The sequence below is a fragment of the Rhinopithecus bieti genome, unplaced genomic scaffold, assembly GCF_001698545.2.
Source record: "Rhinopithecus bieti isolate Rb0 unplaced genomic scaffold, ASM169854v2 scaffold_13112, whole genome shotgun sequence".
Classification (NCBI taxonomy): domain Eukaryota; kingdom Metazoa; phylum Chordata; class Mammalia; order Primates; family Cercopithecidae; genus Rhinopithecus; species Rhinopithecus bieti.
The window spans coordinates 636,493-657,262 of NW_016807891.1; positions in this window are offsets into that span (position 1 = coordinate 636,493).

The following is a 20,770-nucleotide window of genomic DNA, read 5'->3' on the forward strand; positions in this document are numbered from 1 at the left end:
CTTCTTATCCCTATATTCACTGAGGTTGCACTTTTAATTTTTTTTCAAGAACGTTTCCTTTGCATTCAAAACTTGGCTAACCCTTTGGAACAAGAGGCCTAGCTTTCAACCTATCCAGCTTTTGACATGCCTTCCTTGCGAAGCTTAATCATTGCAAGCTTTTGATTTAGTGAGAGACTTGCAAGTCTCCCTTTCACTTGAATGCCTAGAGGCCGCTGTAGGGTTATTCATTGGTCTAGTTTTAACATTGTGTCTCAGGGAACAGGGAGACTTAATGGGAGGGAGAGAGATGGGGAACAGATGATTGGTGGTGCTATCAGAACACACATATTTACCAATTCAGTTTAAAGTCTTATATGGGTGTGGCTCTTGGCACCCCCAAACAATAATAATAGTAACGTCAAAGATCACTTGCCACATATCATCATAACAGATATAATAATAAGAAAAAGTTTGAAATATTGTGAGGATTACCAAAATTTGACACAGATACATGAACTAAGCACATGCTGTTGGAAAAATGGTGCTGATAGACTTGCTCAATGCAAGGCTGCCACAACCATTCAATTTATATATATATATATGTATATAAAAGACAGTATCTGTGAAGCACAATAAAGCAAAGTGTACAATAAAATAAGTATGACTGAATAAACTTTTAGTCCCTCAGGTTTTCAATTAATAAAACCACTTGGGAAAGTCAGTTACTTGCCATGAAAACCTGCATTTTGTTCAGAAAACTAGAAAATATGCTATTCCCTCATTTTATTCTTTTCAGCATAATATTGTTAAACTCTTAATTCATGTTCACTGATTAAATATAATCTATCTGACTTATGCTAAACACATTTAGCTCTCATTTTCTTCATTAGTTTCAAGATAAGCTGGTTATAACTTAGACTAGAATAATTAATGTTTGAAATTTTGATGTTTCAGAGTCCAGGAATGCTTTATACTCAGCAATGTTTTGACTTTCTTTTCCATAATCATCTAAAACAGAAGTCATGTGGTAAAGCATTTGAACCAGAAGAAAATAGTTAAAGAAACTTAACCATTTTATGGAAAGAGAGGCAGGCAGTTTCCAGAAGAGCAGGATATTTACTGACCTAACCAATGTTAGTCACTTTGGACATTTTCTTAAGAGGGTTAGTTTATAATTTTATATCAAATCAAGTCTACCTAGATATGTCAGATGGCTGGATCTCAGTTAAAGGAAATATATAGTGAGGATAAAGAAAGAAAAATAGATCATATTATTTTGGAGATAAATATAATCATTGAATTAAGCAGAAAATTATTTAAACTAGCAACAGAAGATTCTTGTATATCGATGCGAAATTTTGGGGAACATAAAAATACAAATCAGTAAAAAGGAACTTAATGTAGATAAGCTTTTCTTTGAGGTGGCAAGGAAAATTGACAAGGGAAACTTCTGACTAGAAAGTATGTGAGTTTCATTTGATCCGATATAAATCTTTCATTGTCAGGTTGAGACACAGGACAGGAATGGCACTAAAGGCAGGATTGAGGGATCAGGGGTAGAAAAGGCTCTAAAGTTGGGAAAATTGAGTCTGGGTCCTTTCATTGTCAGATGGTTCTATCAAGAAGGAACACGAAGAAGGAAAGAAACTGCTATTATTTTCTTCCTTAATGCCCACCCATGTCAGGCCACGTACCAGGTACTTTCATTACATGCCAACCATGTGACTTGGGACAAGTTAATCCTCAAGTCATAGTTTCCTTGGAGATGATACTAGTAGATTGTGTGAGAATTAAGTTATTGAATAAGTTAATACATTCAATACATGTAAAACAAACATGGTAGCACAAAGAAAGTACACTGTAACTATTAATTATAATGATTACGTCTGATTTTGTCACACTATGCTGGTGCCTCACTTTACCTTTGGGGTCTGTTTATTCATCAGTAAAACTCAGGGAGAGGGGTTTAGGTTAGTTGATCTCTAAGATTATTCATAAAATGTTCTGGTTCTTGTGTTTTAGAGAGTGAAGAAGGCAAAGAGAATAAAACAGACTGAATGGGAAAGAGACTGGATAGATTCTAATATGTTGAAGCACCCAGTTAAGCAGTCTGTCTACTTGGAGGCTAGGCTTTAAAGCATGTTTTGTTCACTTTGAAATCAGATTTGAAAAGGATTTCCAGTTCTTATCAGATTGTGCTATTGAAAATGATGTTTTGAACCTTTAGTCTAAGATATTTGTAGGCATCGTTTTGGTTAGAAGGTTCATGAACCTTCAGAAAATGTAAAGTATGTACCATATACATGTATTTTTTTTCTGGAGACAAGCTCTACATTACATTGTTTTTAAAAGTATAGGTTACTTCCCTTCTAAATCCTAATAATTACTGATTTAATCCCTTCTACATACCCCATTCGATACCCCAGAATTTCTTTCATAGCACTTACGGTAGGACAAAAATATCTTTAGACTGTGACACTTCTCTTCCCCACACCTCTTTGTTACCCATTTTCTAATTCTGGTCCTTTGAGATTTTGGATTATCTGCACAATCTATTAGCTTATGTACATAGATATATAACCCTGATAATTTCCTTCCAAGAAAAGAACACTTGGGGGCATTTTTTGGAGTTCTACCCACAGAAAGTGTTTACCTTGCCATAGTCCTTCACGGTTCCTGAAGAATGGGGCTGCTGAAGGGTTTTCTTGGATGGGGCAGTAATCTTGCAGTTCTCCACTTTTAGGTGATGCCAGCATGTTACATAGAATTATCCGTAAGCAAGACTCAGTATTTTCCTCTTCCATCAAAATGTTACAGTATGCTTGCATTGAGAGACTACGGTTAATGCAGCAAGAGAGGAGCCATGCAAATCTGAGCCTCTTACTTTTACCTTTTGGTCTTGCTTGAGACCAGTCTCATGTATGAAACTACAACTTGTAATGGAGTGCTGCTATCTACATGATTCATTGCTTGTTTTTTCAGACATTTCCCAGTTCTTGAAGGGCAGAAGAGGTTGAATGTTTACTTAGTGGCTCAGAGTCACACATTCTGTCCCTACTTCTTCTTTTGATAGCTCCTGTAGCACACCAGGAGCTATCAAAAGAGAACACTGTGTGTGCAAATGATGACAAAGCTTTGCTCCAAAATCCTGAAGTTTTGCATTGTGCTTCTACAGTGACCTCCCAAAGGTTCTAAACAGCATTCGCATCTGCCACAAATACGTCGAATACTTTTGGATCTGCTAGGTCATGAGGCCCCAGTAGCAGATCAGTTTGTATGACAGCCCAGATCTATATGTAAAGCAGTATTTTCCTCTGGTCACCATTCAATACTGATAGCTTCTAAGATTTCTCATTCAAGAGGTAGCACACTACAGATCCAAAGAGGCCTTTGCCTTGTATCTCAATGTGCCTTCTGAACACTGGACCTCTCACCAAGACATCGAAGAAGGTGGCAGAGTCTTGCATTTTTAGGTATTTATTCCTGTCCCTGGTATACATGTATGTCTCTGGTCAGGGTGTCTGGGATATTTGCGACTTTGTGCTCACCAGGTCTGCTCAGCACTGTAGAGGGCCAGCATCATGTCCTATGGAATGCAGAGGTCACCAAGATTCTCATGGATTATATTATTACATAGGACTAGAGAGTTGATATAGTCTAGAAGTTAGACAATTTTGCCAGCTGAAAGCAAACTATTTCAGTACCCTTCATTAAAAAATATAGCCATAAAAGCATTCACCAGATTTATAGCCCCATACCTGGTAATTGACTGTATTCATTTTTTTCAATGAAATAAACACACACACACAACTGAACAACAATTACCATTGGAGTCACCATATGATTAAGTTTATGATATTCTATTGCTGTTTTCCAAGATCCAAGTCTCCTGCACAGCCCCTGCATCCTTTAGGTTCCTGATGGAGGCTCTAATCTCCACATCTCTTCCATGAGTGTGGTATTGCTTTCATTACTTTGGTAGTAGAGACAGTTCAACTTCATATTTCTTCTGTAATAGTCCTCAGTCCACAAATCAAGAAAGCCATATAGAAATATTTCCAGGTCTGAGTATTTTGATTCCAACTTTGCATTTTGAAATTGGAGAAAAAAAATACCACAGAATAGATTTGGGGACCTTCTGGCCCCATGTGAGATAGAACCGTGCTAAAACTACGTTAATCAATTCTGTAAACTCCTACTTTGACTAATGAACCACAACAACACTTTGGGTTCCTAAGAATAAGTATCACTTTAGAGCCTATGAAGAGCATGTATTTCTCTTCCACAAAGCACAGTGACCTAGTAAAGAGTTTCAGGTACTTTGGAAATGAATAAGAGGAAGATTTAAATTCTTAATTTCTGACTGTGTAGTATTGTTCCCTCCCTAAAGAGATCAGGCTTCCATTTCATTCAAAAGGGTCTTGGCCTGTGAATAGGGCTATAAACTCTATTGTGGTGATTCAAGTGAGACATCCATTTGTTCACTAGACATGAAACCTTTCTGTTTGATTATACAAATAAATAATTTAAAAGGCTTCCATTTTCCAAATCTTTCTCAGATTCTTTCTTTGAACTGTAAACTTGATTTTTAGCCAACTGCGATGGTGTGTGCCTCTGGTCACACACCATGTGACCTTGAGAGGCTGAAGCAGGAGGATTGCTTAAACCGAGGAGTTTGAGGCTGCAGTGAGCTATAAATATGTACTGCCTTCCAGCCTGTGCAAAAGAGTGAGAACTCATCTCTAAAAAATAAATAAAATAAAAATATTTGAGCTTCTCAAGGAACTGGGAAATATAGTTTATAACTTTAGCCAAGTTGATGCAGCACAATCCAGCAAAAGATAGGTGCATGGTTGATCACAGTTTAATATGATGTGCACACTCACACCGAAGTTCATACAAAACACTACGGTATTATACTAGAATTTAGGACTTAAAGAAAGTCAGAAAATGATACATGGAGTGATTTGTGGGCTGAATTTTGAAGGAAAGTAGGTGATGGGAGTGATGGAAGAGCATTTCTGGCAGCATTCCAGATACGACATTGACAAATGATGAATAGATTACCATAACTGGAATATGCGATGCATTGCATGCCGGGTAGATACTTGAGCTGAGGCTAGATCTGACTTTTTCTGGCATGGTTTGAAAAACAATCTCTAGCCCAGCAATTGTGCATGCATTTTATAAAGATAATTTAGGCTGGTTAAAATTTACCTATACTCATCAAAATAGGACACACACATTGAGATTTTAATTGAACATTGATTCCCTATTTTGCATTGATTAAGTTCATAGGACACATGAACAGTTTAATTCAGTTACTTTTTCCCAAACCATAATATAACTGGTCAAATAGTGTTTTAACCATTTGAACAACTTTCTTTTTCTGATTAGATATTTTTTCTTTTTTTTTTCAGGAAGAATATTAAAACTAGATATGGATTTGTGTGTGTGTCTGTGTGAATGGTGATCAGTTGTTAACATGTGAAATGCTTTCACTTCTGTCTATGTGAACCACAGAGTAGGCCTTCACCTTGAGGCCTAACAGGATTTAATAACACAGGACTGTGATGTGTTGTGTTATATGTCATCATAGGTAGGACATAGTACCCAGTTTGGCCAGTTGTGGGTCAAACACCGGTCAAATTGTTGCTATGAAGACTGACTTTTTTAGATGATATTAACATTTCAATCAGTAGACCTTGAGTAAAGCAGATTACAAACCATAATGTGAGTAGACCTCATCCTGCCAGTTGAAGGCATTAAGATATATGACTCAGGTTCCCCAAGGAAGAAAGAATTTTGCGTCCAGACTGCCTTCAGGCTTGAGGATGTAACATCAATTCTTTCCTGGGTCTTCAGCCTGCCAGTTTAACCTGCAGATCTTATGCTTGTCAGCTTCCAAAATTGTGTAAGCCAATTCTTTAAAATAAAATTTACCTCTATATATACACATGTCTGTTTCTCTGGAGATAACTGACTAGTACAAAAATAAACCAAACATTGTTTTAAAACATCAAGTTTAAAAGCATTTTTTGTGCACAAAGAAGTTGCTGTTTAATTTTTTAAAAGAATTGTGAACTTGAATAAATCATTGATAACTTATAATCAAGACTGGATTATTTATAGTGTTGGGAACAATATTGGCATGCATAATTGAGTTTAAACATGATCTCCAGATTCAATTTTTACCAGCAATTTTCAAACCATTTGCCAATGAATCAATTGACTCTAAAATGAATAGATTTTTTTTCCCTATTTGATATTGTTATAGGGCTACAAATAACTATTGAAATGGCAAAAATATTGAAATAAAAGGGAAGAAAATATCATCTCCAAGTTGATGATAAACACTGGATAAGAAATCTAAAATTAAACAAAATAACCAGATGCATTGGTTCACATCTGTAATCTCAACGATTTGGGAGGCTGAGGTGGGAGAATTGCTTGAGGCATGGAATTCAGGACCAGCCTGGGCAACATGGTGAGACCCCATCTGTACATAAATCAATTTGAAGACAAACAAATAAAATTTAACATGGAATATACATATTGGAAAAATAAGGCAGTATTGTTAGCATAGCAAAAAATATAAATGCACAAATTTACGGTTATTAGTTGAATAGTGTCCCCTAAAAATTCACATGATCAAGTCCTAAACCCTAGTACCTCAGAATTTAACTTTATTTGGAGATTATTTCTTTATAAAATGAGAAATTTGGAGACAAACCCCAGTGTAGGGAGAATGCCATGTAAAGATGAAAGCAGAGATAAGATTCTTCAAGAAAGCCAAGGAATACAAAACATTGCCAACAAACCACCAGGAGCCAGGGAGAATCTTGGGCCAGATTCTCCTTTACTTCTGAAGGTACCATAAACTTGGATTCGTAGCTATGACACAATACATTTCTGTGATTTAAGCCACCCAGTTTGTGGTACTTTGTTGTAGCAACCCTACCAAAGTAACTTAATAGTATCAGTCGATTTTTCTTTAATAAATATAGTGAAGAAATGTACTTGTTAATTTCCTGATTACTCAACTAATCTTAGCGTTCTAGATTGAGTATCCCTTTTTTGAGTATTTGTTTTTCCCTCCATGTATAAAGGTTTTCCATTCAGTATCCAGTTGGTCAAATTCTTCAACTCCTTTAAGTCTTTGCTCAAATGTTGTTTTCTGAATGACCACATATTCAATATCACTACTCCCCATCTAGCATTCCTGAACTCATATTTTTTCCGTAACACTTATTGGTTTCTAACATACCCTATAATTTTCAAATTTTCATGATTATTGTAATTGTCTCCCATTACTATGAAACAAGTTCCACAAACCAGTTATATTTCTATGGCTTTTATTCATCAATCTATCCTGAAAGCTGAGAACAGTGCTAAGCAATACTATTTTTTGAATAAATTAATTAATAACTCCCTTATGAACTCCTTAATGAGTGGAGTGACACCTTTTTCATTTGTGTGCCCAGCACTTTATTAAACACCTAAACACAGTCCACACTCAATCAGTCATTTTAGGATGAATATGTGACAAATTGTCTTGATAAGCAGTCAAAATATGAAAAAATTTGTTAAATGAAGAGAAGGAAAAACTATATTACTGATGATCCAAAAGAAAACAACAGATTAATCTGCTTTAAATGAATTGAAGATGAGAAAACTGACAATCTGACTTTCATAATTATTTGTAAACTCTATTTTCAATTGTTTTTAATTAGTTATTTACTGAGGAAAGTGGGTTGTCCAGGTGTATCACTGAAGAAAACAGGAACTCAATGTGTTTGGTAATAAATCTAAGTTTCAAAGTCAGATCCCTTCTCTGTACCAAAATCTCTCTTAAAAACAAGTGTATGTGCTTAGGGATGTACCTATACTGCTTTATTACCTTAAAATGTTAATCAGTTAAAACACTTTTTAAACAATTATACAAGGGAGTTTACTATAAAGAAGTAAATGTTTAATGATTAATGCCTAAAATAGAGATACCTAAAATAGAGATGCTGTAAAACTTGCTTTCAACAAAACAAAAATTGAGGGAACAAGAATCATATTTCCAAATTAGAATGTAAAGTTGAGCTCCTGAATGAAGACCCAACTGTATGCCTTCAAAAGAGAGAACTATACCCCTTCATCAATGGGAACTTTGAGCAATTGTTTCACCAGTTTTTAATAACATGGACATTAGTATTGTCCACCCCAAATGATCCCAATTTATTTTCTGTTTGTGAATAAACTATTATTGATCTGTCCCCAGTTGTCACAACGAACTTCACTGTTTTTCTCTTCTTAGGATCATAATCTCATATTGAAATAATCTAACATGACATCCACTTACCATGTATCCAAAAGTATTCTTACTGCAACAAAATCGTTTTATGAGCTATTTTTTAAATAAAGGAGACTCAAACATTGGCTTAAATTCTCCTGCCTTGAAATGCTTTGAAGATGTGAGCTAAGCATGAAATAAACTCTCCTGTGGTTTAAAAAAATAACACTCATTCACTTCCTGGTGATTAAAGATAATTTGCCTGGAAGAAATAAAAATCCTCTCTCTGTGCTTAATTGAAGGAGAAATCAGTTCTGCTTACCTTGAAGAGAAGTGTTTTGTGGAGGTCGGCACCTCTCCCTGTGAGTAGGCACTGACTCACCAGCCAAGTTACAGCCAGGCTGGGTGACTTTGTTGGGCTCTGTCCCAGGACAGTGAGAGCCTGTTTGGCAGGGTCCACACAAGAGTTCCCTGGAAATGTGAAGCATCTGCCCCAGGTGCTCTCTAGTCTGATTACATTTACTCATGCAGATAATTCATAAATGCAAGTGGCAGTCACAGAACAAGTGAAATAAAGACAAATGGAGATTGGGAATAAGATATATTTGTGTAAGAGATCCTCAGACTTTAACACAAAGACAAAGAAGGACTATAAAAGAAAAACAAAGACTAAGAGTAGGTTCCTCATGTTTCATTAGTAACTCATTAAAAATATTTAGGTTACATTTACATATTTAAAATTACCATGGATTAGTGAGCCCTTCTTGTTTGTCGGCTGTCTCCCTTCCCCTAGCAAAATATCATGAGAGTAAAGAAGCAAACTTGTGTAGCCTCAAACCTAGGAAAATCTGTCACCTAAAAGATGAAATTCACATGAATGCTGCACAAATAACGTATGCCTTATTATACATTATACAGAACTTCAATATATTGCATAGAATTGTGTTATCATTGATATATCAAATCAGGGAAATGGTTAAGTGTTGATTGTCTGAAGATTAATTCTAAGAGGAGTAAGTCCTGGTTTACACTTTTCATTGTCCTGGCATAAATATAGAAGGCTGTTTCCCACTCAAAAGCATTCCAATTTGAATTATAAATTATATTGTCACTCTATTTATAAAATACTCTGGTCTAGGTGTTTTGGCAAATTTGCTCCAAAAGACTGCAATATTTTTTCCAGTAAATGTCATGTCACAATTAATCATTCAACACTGTACTTTAAGAAATTATTTCGAGGTGCTTCTGCCTTTTCTTTACCCTGGTCCACGTCTATCCTTTAGTTTCTCTGAAGCAGTTTCTTCCCCAAAGAGGTAGGCATCAAGGCTTAAGCAGTGAAATGGATTATTCTCTAGCTGAAGATTGAAGAGGATGTTTGATAAGAACAAAATAATGCTGTAGTTTAATATATTCCTTCTGTTAAATCTTATTTTTAATACAAATTTAAACCTTTGAACTATATTGGTATGTGTAAAATATTTCCAGAATTCTTGAATTCAAGTTAATGTTGTCAAAATTATTTTCCTTAACCTTTCCCTTATAAATATTTCCTATACTCCTTTTAAAATTTTACTTTTATTTCAATAGTTTTGGGGGTACAGATGGTTTTCGTTTACATAGTGATATGGTTTGGCTGTGTCCCCACCAAAATCTCATTTTGAATTGCAGCTCCCACAATTCCCATGTGTCATAGGAGGGACCTGGTGGGAGGTAATTGAAACATGGGGTCGGGTCTTTACCATGCCATTCTCATGATAGTGAGTAAGTCTCATGAGATATGATGGTTTTATAAGGGGGAGTTTCCCTGCACAAATTCTGTCTTGCTGCCACCATGTAAGAGTGCCTTTCAAATTCTGCCATGATTCTGAGGCCTCCCCAACCACATGCAACTGCGAGTCCATTAAACCTCTTTTCTTTATAAATTTTCCAGTCTCAGATATGTCTTTATCAGCAGCATGAAAACAGGCTAACACACATAGGTAAGTTCCTTATTGGTGATTTCTGAGATTTTGATGCACCCATGATGTGAGCAGTTTACACTGTACCCAATGGGTAATTTTCTATCCCTCACCCTCTTCTCAACCTTCATCACTGAGCCCTCAAAGCCCATTATATCATTCGTATGGCTTTGTATCCTCATAGCTTAGCTCCCACTTATATGTGCGAATATATGATATTTGGTTTTCTGTTCCTGAGTTACTTAGAATAATGGCCTCCAGCTCTATATAAGTTACTGCAAAAGACATTATTTCATTCCTTTTTATGACTGAGTAGTAATCCATGGTGTATATATACACATTTTCTTTATCCACTAGTTGGTTGATGGAGACTTAGACATGTTGCATATCTTTACAATTGCATATTTTCTACACTCTTAAGTGCTATTTATGATCTTTCAGGTTATTTTAAAAAATAAAAGCAGCATTCATTTTTAATTAAAAAATATAATCAGTAAGCATAGGCCATACTAAATAAAATAATTTTATGAATTACTCCTAAATGCATGTTGTAAAGAAACTTACATATATCACCAGGCAACAAATAACAGTAATTTATTTTCAATCTTTTGTTGTTCATCTTCTCAATGCCAAATATCTCTGTAAAGTTTGGATTTTTTTCTGAATAATGACAGTGACTATTTTACATTAGCATTTTGGAAACAAAGTTGTAAAACAAAATTCTTAAATTAGGTATAACTTATTTTTTGCACATGAATTTTTAAAAGAAACTGTGAAATTCACAAGTAAATATGCTATCCAAGCATGTGTGATGAAAGCTGTATCTCCATACATATGTCCAGGCACACACACATGAAATCATTCCGCAGGCTGACATATGCTCATGCCTATTTTCAGCCTTGCTTAGTTAGCACATCTTCTGCTCATGTGTATCCATAAGAATAATGTACAAAGGCACCCTCAGATCTCTCACTCACTTTCATTGTTGATTAGAAAGTGGTCCCTGCCACTGTGGGAGGCCGAGGCAGGTGGATCACAAGGCCAAGAGATTGAGACCATCTTGGCCAACATGGTGAAACCCTGTCTACTCTAAAAATACAAAAATTAGCTGGGTGTGGTGGCGGGCGCCTGTAGTCCCAGCTACTCAGGAGGCTGTGGCAGGAGAATCGCTTGAACCCAGGAGATGGAGCTTGCAGTGAGCTGAGATCATGCCACTGCCCTCCAGTCTGGTGACAGAACGAGACTCCATCTCAAAAAAAGAAAAATAAAAAATAAATAAATTGAAACTAAGATAAAGTGACACTTGCTTTATAATTTCTTTGATTAACTCAGAATCGACACAAATTAGATGTGTGGCAAATTGCACATTAGCAAGAAACAGATTTTAAATATTTAAATAAAAGAAAACAACTTGCATTCTTTTTTATTCTTTCTGGGGACATTGAAGCCTCTCTTCTACCCGAAAATCACACAGACTATATCTGTAAAATGCAGGCCTAGGGAGGTACTTTCTATCTGAAGGTTCCATGGTTCAGTGGTGAGTTTAAAGATTATTTCTTTTTCTTCCTGTCTTTTGAAAAGGATAAGGATGTTACCGGCTTAGTTTCAAGTCTCTTCTGTCTAACAAATGGAGCTCCCTTATTCAATTGAAGACCACAGTCAGAGGCCAGGCATTGTCTTGGAAGGCCACACTGTAGGTGGCCAATGTGCTCCCAAATGTCATTTGGTTTCTTGACTACAGTAAGCTGTTATACTTAAACACGTTATTTCTTACCTACTTCATAGGATAACATTTGTTTGACCATTTTTATTAAAATCACACTTAGTTAAAACACCCTAAAAATAAATTTTGGAGAAAGGCAAGCTCAGGGTGCTTTGGAGACATCAGAGGGACTTTTCTATGGAAGGAGAAGGATGTAGGGACAAATCTACATGAGAAATACGAATGGGGGGAGCTTTCATGGATTGGAAAGTGGGCATGACGTAGACACACTAAGGTACTCATTGCACACTGAGGTCATGGTGGGCAGTACATCAAACACCATCTCTGGACCCAAATCACATGCTCTCCAACAGTGACCTTGTTTAACAAGCTCTTTAGTGATCACCCCTTCCTCCTCCTTTGCTTGTTCTATGATGTTCTTCAGAGCTCTTAGAGTAGCGAGATGAAGTTCCCTCTGGACATTTTTCTTCTCCTTTAGTTACTCTAAAACTTTCCTCAGCCAATCCCTATAAATACTTGCTCACCATTCTACATGCCAGTGAGGGACTCCATCTCTACTTGGGATCCAAAGCCACTGGAGAGGAATCCTGATTCTTTTCTTGAGTATTGTTTGGATAATTCATGTGTTCTTGACTTACTGTGCTTTTTTGTGTACTTTGGATGCAGAGGCCCTGGGTCAGATGGTGCAAGTTCAGACTGTGGTGCTAAACACTGAGGTCCAGTTCATTATTTCTGTCTTTAGGTGAGTGTATGTGAGTGTATTATTCTCAATGTTACTGGCTCCTTTTATAGTCAAATAATGCATTTTAATTATTCTACTAATTATATGTCCATTGGTACAACTCAGCTTCACCTACTAAAGCACATGTCCAACTCAATTGCCCCAACAAATGCCTAGTTGTCCCTGAAAATGTGTTCTAACAGGTATAGTTGTTGTCTACACATTTCCATTCATTTTGAACACCGAATATTGTTGCTATAATTATTCTAATTGCCCTGTAAAATTCTGACACTTGCTTATTAAATGGGAGGTAGAAATACAGAAAATAGAATCAAATCCAGTTGTTAGAATTTTAAAAAATAAATTGAGGCCCAGCACGATGACTCATGCCTGTAATCCCAACACTTTGGGATGCCAAGGGGGGCAGATCATGGGGTCAGGAGATCGAGACCATCCCGGTGAACATGGTGAAACCCCGTCTTTACTAAAAATACCAAAATTAGCTGAGTGTGGTGGCACATGCCTGTAATCCCAGTTACTTGGGAGGCTGAGGCAGGAGAATCGCTTGAACCCAGGAGGCGGAGATTGCAGTGAGCCAAGATCCTGCCTCTGCACTCTAGCTTGGCGACAGTGAGAATCTATCTCAAATAAATAAATAATAAGTAAATTGAGATGTTCCACTATGTAGGTAATGTCATGTACAGGTTCAATACATTATACCATCCAACAGAATGTTGTGAAAATAACATTTGAGGCAGAGAGGAAAGTATCTCCTGACTTCTAGAAACTGGCCTAACACTCACAGCTGGAACAGGCTCTTCTCCCGTTGGAGAATATCAGAATACATTATCAGAATACCCACCTCAGACAAGGTTACTCTGAGACTATAGTAAGACAGAGTGAATCAAAGCAAGGCCACCTTATAATTCTGTTGAAGCAGAGACAAAAACAAGGTCACTGTGCCTCCCGAGAACGGTATACACTCCCTGCTCTCTGCTAAATGAGTGACTATTTGTTTTTTTTTTTTTTTTTACTTCATCGACCTCCAGCTTTCTAACATCTAATCCAGAGCAAACCTCTTAGAACCTCCCCAAATGACCTACCCAAATCCAAATCCTACAGTAGGTTCAGTTTATCACTTTCCTCCTGAGACACCCATGATTCTCCATGGTATGTGCTCACCTAACTTGCCTAACCACACGTGTGTTCCTGGTGGTCTTGGCTTTGCTTACTTGTTAAAAACAATATAATTGAAAGTCTATATGATTCTCAAGTTTCTCTTGAGCTTGCTCAATTAAGTTAACAGCTTTGCAGAATTTTGTCAGCTGTATCTTCCTGCTTTTAAGTTAATTATGAGGCAAGAGCGTTGTAAAGCACTGGCCTCTTCTGGACATACTTGCCTTCCCTAAATGGTTTCCCTAGCAACCTAGAAAGAAGAGAGTAAGAGTTGGTCCTCAAAGCTAACAGAGTCACCAGGCACTGTAATCACTGTAATTGCTAAAGCAAATTTAGGTCACTAAAATCACTAAAGTGCATTTTACTTCAATTTTCTAAAATAAAACCTTTACAAGTTCTCCTCAAAAGCACTAAAATCATTTAAAATATATTCAGATATCTGTTTGAAGGCAAAATGTTTTCATGTCCTGCGTAAAACAAATATGCATAAAGATATATAATATTTTACCTTTTTTTTCTCCTCAGGCCTAAGTTTTCATACAGAAAAGCTCTTTCATTTGTCAAAGACCTTATGTCACCAGTGTTGAAGAATTTCTGCAGGTTATAATATGGAAAGACGTGTATTTTTCTAAAACGTGTAGCAAATCGTGCTGATCATTTTTGATGTTAGCAATAGCAGGTTAATATGAAACTGGATTAACACAGTCTCCCGGTGCGTTTTATTCACACCAGTGTGCCATAATTCAGAAGCTGGGTTCTGCCACGATATTCTGTGTAGGGTTACTGTGGGCGGAATTGTGTCGTCCCCATCCCCACCCACCAAATCTATATGTTGAAGCCTTAATTCACAATGTGACTAAATTGAAATAAAAAGATAAAGTCAAACTGATGACAGCGGTGGTGTGCTGTTGCCATCATGCAGGCCACTTCAGGGAGGGCACGGGGAGGAGGCAGACAGCTCGCACTCCAGCGGGGCCGCTGCGATGGGGTCAGGCCAGATTGTGCCACTGGGCGAGGGGGAAGCTCTGGCCGCCCATGAGTGCTGGGACCACAGCGGGAGCTCAGGGCAATGTTGCTCCTGCCCCAGGCCCAGCAAAGGAAAGGAGACACTGTCCCAGGCTGTGAGGGTGCACAGCTGAGTGTGGTGCTCCATGGAGCCGGGCGAGCCATGGACAAGCAGGAACTCTGCCCCTTCCAAGTTGTCTGGATGGAAGTTCCCTAGGTGCCGCAGCAGGCTGCCCAAGGCAAGGCTGCAACCCCGGCACCCCTGTGCTTTCAGGAGTCGGGAGTAGGCACACAGCCCTGCCCTCCTGGGTGGGGCTGCAGCCGCCCAAGCGTGGCTGCAGATCCTGGCCTCCCACACCACGAAGCAGGTAGCAAGCAGCCTGGTCGCCATTCCTCCACCCCCATTTGCACAGCTGCAGCTGCCCAAACCGTGGCTGAAGTACCCTTGCAGGCTCACAGGTGCATGCTCCTGCTGCCTGGCCTCTCCTCACTGCCAGCACCAGCTCCCATCTCTGAGCGGTGTTGGGGCCAAGCCCGGGGGCTGTCACAGACCAGCTGGGTGTGTGCACGCTTGAGGCAGTCCTGACATGTTAGCGCCCTGCTGCTTTGCCCCACTCTGGACTTTGGGAACGGAAGAGTGCAGAAGAGGAAGCTGAGTGGGGGCTGAGGGAGGCTGGGCGCTGGTCTGCAGGTGCCCCTTAGTGCCAGCAGCCTGGATGCCATGGATGGCCCTGGGAGACAGACAGGCTCCTGGGCAGAAGTGGGCAGGTGCCCAGTGAAGCCTCACCTTCCGGCCGGCATAGACCTGAAGCCTGGGTCTGGCCTGCCAGTCCTGCAGAAGGAAGAGGAAACTCATGGTGCTTCTTCCTGGGCCTGCCCACAGCTGCCCATGGACCATTCGGTATGTACTTCCCCCCTCTTGGTCCCATAAAAGCCCCGGGTTCAACCAGAGCAGGGTTATCAGCTCCAGAGAGGTTATCAGCTCCAGAGAGGAGATACTGTCTCCACTGATAGCTGAACACAAGGGGACAACCTGCTGGCAGTGCAGAGAGGACCCACCCTCTCCAGGGCCTCCTCTCTGCTGATAGCTGGACGCTCCAGATGACCTGTCTACAAAGAGGGGCTTCCCACTATGGGTCTTCTCTAAGCTGTCGTAACACTCAATAAAGCTCCTCTTCATCTTGTTCACCCTCCACTTGTCTGCATACCTCATTCTTCCTGGACACAGGACAAGAACTCCAGCAGGGGCACCACTGGTCACAGAGGTTTCTGGCCAGAAAAGTGACACTCCAAAGGTCCCATAACAAAAAGAGATAATAAGGGTGGGGCCTTAATCCAATAGGGCTGGTGTCTTTATGTGTAGAGGAAGACACCAGACCCCACTCTCTCTGCATGTGAGAACACATAGAGGAGGAGTTTCACCAGGAGCCAAGCCCTGCTAGAACCTGGATATCAGACTTCCAGCCTCCAGAACTTTGAGAAATAAATTTCTCATGTTTAAGCCACCAGTCTATGGTATTTTGGTATGATGTCCTGAGCAGACTAATATGAGGGTGATCATTAAGCTATTCACAGTGACCCCTTCCTCATTCACTATATTAAGAACAAGTGTTATCTAAGTGGCTCACACCTGTAATCCCAGCACTTTGGGAGGCCAAGGTGGGCGGATTACCTGAGGTCGAGAGTTCAAGACCAGCCTGACCAACATGGAGAAACACTATCTCAACTAAAAATCCAAAATTAGCCAGGCACGGTGGCACATGCCTGTAATCCCAGCTACTCAGGAGGTTGAGGCAGGAGAATTGTTTGAACTCAGGAGGCAGAGGTTGCGGTGAGCTGAGATCATGCCATTGCACGCCAGCTGGGCAACAAGAGTGAAACTTTGTTTCAAAAAAAAAAAAAAAGAGATTACCTTCTTAGAAAACAAACTTTTACCATTTAAGAGAAAACAGAGTATTATAAAGATTTTCATTTTACTGTTTTTTTCTCTACTTTTCCCAGCCTTCTTAAGCTATAAATTATGTACAATAGAGTTCTCCAAATTTAATTACATACTTTATAAAGTTTCATCAATTGTATATAAGTGTGTAACTACCATCCAATCAAGATATAGTACATATCCTTCAGCTAATATATTTCCCATGTACCCTTGTAATCAATCCCCTACCTCTAATCATCAATATTGAAAAAGGCAAGTAGTAATCTGCTTTCTATCACCACAGACATTTTTTTCTTCTGAAAAATCGTGGTGTAAGTCACACAAGTCGAAGTTATGAGGACAGAGAAGTGTAAGGTTATTTTATCGCTCAACTTTCATGAAGAAGTAAAAACATGTTCCTACTGGAACATCTATTCTTTTAAAAAAATTTTTTACATGACTTCAAGTAAGCCCACAGAACAAATTTTAGGTTTCCCTTCTGGGATAATCAAGGAAGTTCCTACAACTTTCCTTCCTCACAAGTTTACAAGAAATAAACAGAGCATTAAAAGAAAGGTCACAAGATTTCCAGTGAGACAGATAACATATTCTTGTCTCTTTCCCAGATAACATATTCTTATCTCTTTCCCTCCTCCTCCCTGTAAAGTACAACTGTAAACCCTGGAAATAAGTCAGGACACAAGCAAAAGAGGACTCTGAAAAAAAGAAGAAGAAAATGAGCTCATTTGGAACCCCAGTGATATGGTTTGGCTATCTCCACACTCAGATCACATCTCGAATTCCCACATGTTGTGAGAGGAACCCAGTGAGAGGTAATTGAATCATGGGGGCGAGTCTTTACCATGCTGTTCTCATGGTAGTGAACAAGTCTCATGAGATCTGATGGTTTTATAGAGAGGAGTTCTTGGCTGGGCATGGTAGCTCATGCTTGTAATTCCAGTCCTTTGGGAGGTCAAGGTAGGTGGATCACCTGAGGTCAGAGTTCGAGACCAGCCTGGCTAACATGGTGAAATCCTGTCTCTGCTAAAAATACAAAAATTAGCCAGGCCTGGTGGCAGGCACCTGTAATCCCAGCTACTTGGGAGGCTGAGGCAGGAAAATCACTTAAACCTGAGAGGCAGAGGTTGCAGTGAGCAGAGATCATACGATTGCACTCCAGCCTGGGCAACAAGGGCAAAACTCTGTCTCACCAAAAAAAAAAAAAGAGGAGTTCCCCTGAACAAGTTCTCTGTTTGCCTGCTGCTAACCATGTGAGATGTGACTTGCTCCTCTTTGCCTTCCACCATGATTGTGAGGTCTTCCCAGCAATATGGAACTGTAAATGCAAAAAACCTCTTTCTTTGGTAAATTGCTCAGTGTTGGGTATGTCTTTAACAGCAGTGTGAAAATGGATGAATACACCCAGGAATACAGGAATCACCCTCAGACTGAAAAGGAGAACTTTTCTTTCAGTACTTGAAAAAATATTGCCCCAGTTCCTTCTAACTCTCATGGGCTCATGTACAAAATCCACTGCTATTCCAGTAAGTGTACCCCTGTAGACAAAGTATTATTTCCCTCTGGCTGCTTTCAATATTTTTTGACTTATTTTTCAGGAGCAAATTATGATGTATCTTGATGTAGATTTTTTTGTGTGTTTGTCTTAATTTGGATTTTCTCTACTTCTTGAATCTGTGATGGTATGTCTTTTAACAGGTTTATGAAGTTTTCTGGCATTATTTCTTTAAATACCATTTTAGTTCCACTTTATTTCTCATCTTTTATGACAACAAATATGTTGAGTCTTTTGTTGTTGCCTCACAGGTCCCTGAGGCTCTGTTCCCTCATTTTTGTTTTTCCCAGTCTATCTTCTCTCTATTGTTCACATGGGATGAATTCTACTCATCTGTCCTCAAGTTCATTCTGTGTTACTTCCACTCCTTTATTGAGCTCATCCAGTGAGTTGCTTACTTTTTGTTTTTTTAATTTGCTATTGTATTTTTTCAGTTCTATAATTTCCACTGACTTTTTTTTTTATAACTTCTTTTGCTTTAATGAGATTTTTCTATCTTTTCATTGGCTCCAGAGAATGTATAGTAAGTTGCTGAAGCATTTTTACGATGGCTGCTTTAAAATCACTGTCAGATAATTCCAACATGTTATTAATCTTAGTGTTGGTATCAATTGATTTTTTTTTCCATTCAAGTTGCAATGTTATTGGTTCTCAGTATGATGGGTGAATTTGTGTTGTATCCCAGACATTTTCCCTATCATGTTAGAAGACTCGTCTAATGTAACTATTTTATTTTAGTAGGCAGCCACTCTGATCAGGTCTAGTATGCAGGACCTGTGATATTTTTGAAGGCTGTGATTCCAATGACAGTTTACTTTTTATTTCAGCAGATGTCGCTTTATCTGCTTGGTTTACGTAATGCCTCCTGAGCCATCCTAGTCCCTGGTGCTGCCTGATGGAGTAAAAGGGTCTCCCTAGACTATATGCAGGCTGTCTCCCTGAGGGAGAGAGGAGTCTTAGGCCTGCAGGCACCAAGAGGATTCCCTGGATGGCTACTTGCTATGGCAAGATCCCTCCTGCCCTTGGGGATGTAGAGGACTTCCTGAGTTGGGTGCTGTTACCCCTTGGCTGCACCAGTGTTTCGGGGTGGGGGAGTGGAGTCTTAGTTCAGTGGAGTCAAAGAGTCTTCCTGGGCCAGCTTGCTCACTGTCTGGGTTGGGTTCCCCTCTCTGGTTCCACCTGCACTTCAGTATTTCTCAGAAGAGGAGTGGACTCTCACTTGCAGGAAAGAAGAGAGATTCCTCTATCTACTTAACATTGGTGGGGGTCCTTATCACCCCATTGCTAGTGATGTTGAGATTGCCTGATGTTGTCAGTGGGGGAGGAATATTTAATATGGGGGGAGGAAGGGACGTTCTGTTGCTACATTAGAGATCATGGAGTACCACACCTGGGTTGCCTTCTGCGGGATGGAGGGTTGGATGACGTCCTGCCACTGTGCTTTTCTCCAATCCTGATGTCCCAAACCGGTTCCCCTTCCTGTCATCTTTCAGAAGTCTCCCTTGGTTGCTTCTTACACTATCCCCAGGGTTTAGAGTTTTATTTGGTAAAGAAAACAGGGAGAAATGGGTCTAAACCACCTTCTCAATATCAAAAGCCCTGATTTGCTTAACTGAATTTTCACAAATGTGCCACGAGTTTTGACTTAGATGCCATGCCTTACACAAAAATTAACTTGAAATGAATCATATACATCGATAGAAAGCAATAGAAATTATAGAAATAACAAGCATAAGAAAAAAATTAGGAATTCAGAGTTAAGCAAAAATATCTTACATTTCAGATTAAAAACATAAATCATAAAAGGAAAATTGGTAATTTGTGTGTCATATAATTTATAAAATTGATATGTAAAATATCCTGTGAAGCTAACGCCAAAGAAAGCTATATGCTGGGAGAAAATATTTATGAACCATGAATCCAATAAAGAAATAGCATTTAGAATGTATAAAGAAATCTTGATATACAATATTAAAATAAAACACACAAAAGCAAAAAAAAAAAAAAAAAAAAATCTTACCAGCAAATGGACAAAAGACATGAAGAGATATTTCACCAAAAAGGATATGCCCATGTCAAATAAGCACATGAAAAGAGGTCCAAAATATTTCACCAGTAGAGAAATGCAAACTAAAGCCATAATGAGATTTCACTACACACCTATTAGAATGGCTAAAATAAAAATACTTACAACAGCAAATGTTTACAAGGATTCAGAGAAACTGGATCACACATACATTAATGATGGGAAAGTAAAATGCTACAGCCAAAAACAGTTTAGCAGATTCTTACAAGACTAAATATGTAACTGACATACAACTCAGCAGCTGCACACTTGGGCATTTATCCCAAGCATACTACTCGGCAATAAAAAGGCACAAACCGGGCCGGGCGCGGTGGCTCACGCCTGTAATTCCAGCACTTTGGGAGACC